Below are 3,549 nucleotides of genomic sequence, written 5' to 3'. Positions count from 1 at the left end.
GCGAAGCGACTTTCTTAAAGGTACAGTAACACTCAACCGCAGTCACAATATACATACACTACTTCATCTCAATTTCATAGCGGTTTGTTACATAATTATTTCACACATAATATTTGATCATTTATAAATTTACATAGGAATACAAAACAAGAAAAAAAAAAGTTTTAGTTGGACATTCATCTAATGTTTTACTTTTGAATGTTCTCTGAACGTTCTGAAACGTTCCCGTAATGTTTGCAAAATAATACAATGGATTGTCTCCCTGACATTTGCATAATCAAGAAAAATATTGGGGGGGAAAATCAGAGATCATTCAAAAATAACATTTTTATAACGTAATTAGAACGTTAGCCAATGTGTTTGTTAGCTGTGGCAAAGTCCCTATAGTCTTTGGCTGTGGGCAGTGGTTACTTTCTACGGATGTGAATTCATTTTACAATACAACAACACTAAGTGCAGTGAGGGTTTTGGGAACTATGTAAATGTGGCTAAAATGTGTTCAACCACTAGATGGCTTTATTGTTCCACTATGAGTTATTATTAGTGGCCACAGCAAGTCGTAGGCAGTCCAAGTCTGCAATATACCGTGCAGTTGTGCACAATTACTACAACAATGCAGTGAAATTACCACATCACTCAGTGTAAGAGAGGGAAATAAAATAACACAGCATGTAATGACTTCTAGTGTTTGATGTGCATGAGAATCTGGGACAGAAGCGATTATAGAAGCATATTAAAGCAGCACAATGGAGGCTTTATGAATATGGATTTTACTGCTGTGTTTTCTGCATTTCATTTGAATGTGTTGTATTAGGGACATGAAACTAGAGAGATCAGCTTTATTTCTCATGCTAATCTCTATATGGATGCTCTGTTTCCTCATCCTGAATCCAGTGTTCGCTGTGAGGCATTACCAGCCCTGCGACAACAAGACATGCCAGCTCTATAATTTTGTGCGTGTGAACAGCTATTTCAAGTTCATCTCTATTGTTTCTTTGGCTTGTGAGTGAAACCGAAGCACTGTCGAGCATCTCTCCATCCTTCATTCAGCACAAATTAAGCTCACAGACACACACACCCTCACACATGCAGAGGCAAATGACACTGAAACGCCTTCTGCACAGATATAATGTTTGCATATAATGACAAAAAAGAGAAGGGAATCAAATGTAAGCATTTATATTTAAACCCACATTTGAAAGTGACCCAAATTAGATGTGAAAAATGAGTTTTTATTGTTTATATGCATGCAAGATTTGCAGTGGAATAATCAGAATTGTTTGGCAAAAAATGTAGGTCAGAGTTCTGAATGAATGCTTGTGTGTTAAATTAATAAATATGCAAATGATCCTTTATCACTTCATACAAGAAAAGAAACACAAGACTTATCCTGTAATGTAACACACACACACACACAGACATACTCTCTCACACACACACATTCACACACACCCCTGATGGTTTACCACAGGGCGTAGTCAGTGCTGTTTTGACTAAAATAAAAGCATCTAATAGACGGTTACATTGGCCTCATTACACGCTGCCCTGTGTGTGTGTGTGTGTGTGTGTGTGCCTGTAAACGGACTCTCCCTTCACTTGCAACCTGTGGTGTGATATTTGCATCCGGCTGGTGTTTGTGACAAAGTATTGTTTGTTTCAGAATGCTTTGTATATGCGTCAAAGTCTATCAGTTGCATCCATGCAAACGTCACTCACTCTGACGCGCAGCACCGGAGCAGTAATTAGCTTTGCTGCTATTTTAAAAGGGTCAGACACTAATACAACCACGGCTGATGGAAGCAGTGTGGCAACAACAGTCCGTCCTCAGCATCTTCCTCTTCACTGCTGACAAAGACTGGAAGGATGAAGCATCCGGCAAACAGTTCAATGAGCTTAAGTCCAACAATTAGCCCACACAATCGAGGCCCAACAGTTCTAGTCCGGATAAGACCAGCTTCAGGGTCATTAAAACATCACCCTGTACTTCATTATCCTTCAGTAAGAGGCTCAGGGACAAATCTGCTGTTTATACTGAAGCTTAAATGGATGCATGACATGAGATCTGTTTCACAGGTTTAAATTACACTCTTTCTCTCTTCATAACCAAGATGAGATTTCGATGACTGGTAACAGACTAGATGAGCTTTCAGTGGATTATAGTATATATTATAGTATATATTACTTAGTCACATTATTATACCTTTATTCCATGTTATTAGGGGTTCAAGCGCAGAAACTCTATTGTAGTTGTTAAATTTCCAAGGCTCATCACTAAAAGTGATCGGGTGCCATCGGGTCGAGACTCGAAACTTTGAGGGATGGTAGTGCTCACAACGTCTACAACGTCACCAAGATTTGCTCCAATCGGCCTGATGGGGGCGCTACAGCAGTCAAAAGTACGTTCATAACTCCTGAACCGTTAGCCGTAGGCTCAATTCGCTCGCCGTTTGGCAAAATTTCCAGATATTTGAGAGTTTTTTGAAAAACCTACTTTTGCGAACTAGTCCTAGGTTTTTGGCCCGATCGGAACCAAACCAGCGCAGCGAGATTCTCCGGAGTCTGATTGTCAATAATTATCAAAAAAATTGAAATTTTGATTCATGGTCCCTAATGGGCGCCAAAACGTTCAAAGTGGGCGGAGCCACTTTTACTAAAATGGCTAACACTCATGAACAGAATGAGATATTTTCACCAAACTTGGCACAAATATGTAAGAGCTCATTCTGTGGTTGCGTGAAAAAGGATGCAGCAACTGGCCGCTTGGTGGTGCTATAACAGGGAAAAAACTTTAAAATGGCTATAACTACTTCACTGTTAGTCCGACCAACTTGAAAATTGGCATGCAGCGTCTTTGTCTGAGGTGCCATAGTTGTTACGCATCTCAAAAAACATGTCCGTCATCGGCCAATGCAGTTTGAGCAGCTATCATACAAGGTTAATAATTGTAGATATTTCAAAAAACAACTTTGACGAACTAGTCCTAGGTTTTTGACTCAACCTCTATAACTGTTAAAAAGTTTTATAAACCATACATTTCCTGTGGTAAATTGGCTGTAAATGATCTTTTACAGTGGTTACATGCTTGCTAAATAAAACATAATACCTTTTTACGCATGTGCCTTAAAGTGCTTGAACCCCGACATTGCTGCTCGCAGCTATATTGTGATATATGTATCTGTCAAGCCAGATGAGGACCATATCAGCACATATTCCCTTAAAAAATGCCCATGTTAACTGTAGCATGCACTAAAATGCCAGAGTTATTATTGTTAGTACTGTAAATCTATAGCAGCTTTTTTTTCTTTTAAAGATTCTGTCACTGTGCAGATCCCATATTCATAAAGATTTTGTAATCCAAAAATATGCTCTAAGAACGTTTGGGTAATGTTCCCATTAAGTTTCTGAACGTCTGAATGAAAAATCAATATGGCATTGATGGTACAAGTTGACTAATTTGGTACAAATTACATGATAAACGTGGTTCAAAAATAAGTGCAGAAGTGTGACAGTATTGACAGTTGTTTTGAAGGGAAAAATAAAGTGTGTAAT

General features: G+C 38.7%; 1 protein-coding gene across 1 annotated transcript in view; it reads left to right on the top strand.

Annotated features, from left to right (window-relative positions):
• The first annotated feature begins 1 nt into the window (after position 1).
• The window catches only part of rasa3 (RAS p21 protein activator 3), a 44,057-nt gene continuing 40,509 nt past the window's right edge, over positions 2-3,549 (top strand). The window contains exon 1 of the mRNA XM_051903351.1: positions 2-20. The gene's annotated coding sequence lies outside the window, so the exon portion shown is untranslated. The remainder of the gene's footprint in view (positions 21-3,549) is intronic.

The sequence above is a fragment of the Ctenopharyngodon idella genome, chromosome 1 (assembly GCF_019924925.1).
Source record: "Ctenopharyngodon idella isolate HZGC_01 chromosome 1, HZGC01, whole genome shotgun sequence".
NCBI lineage: Eukaryota > Metazoa > Chordata > Actinopteri > Cypriniformes > Xenocyprididae > Ctenopharyngodon > Ctenopharyngodon idella.
This window is presented reverse-complemented; position numbering and strand designations above follow the sequence as displayed.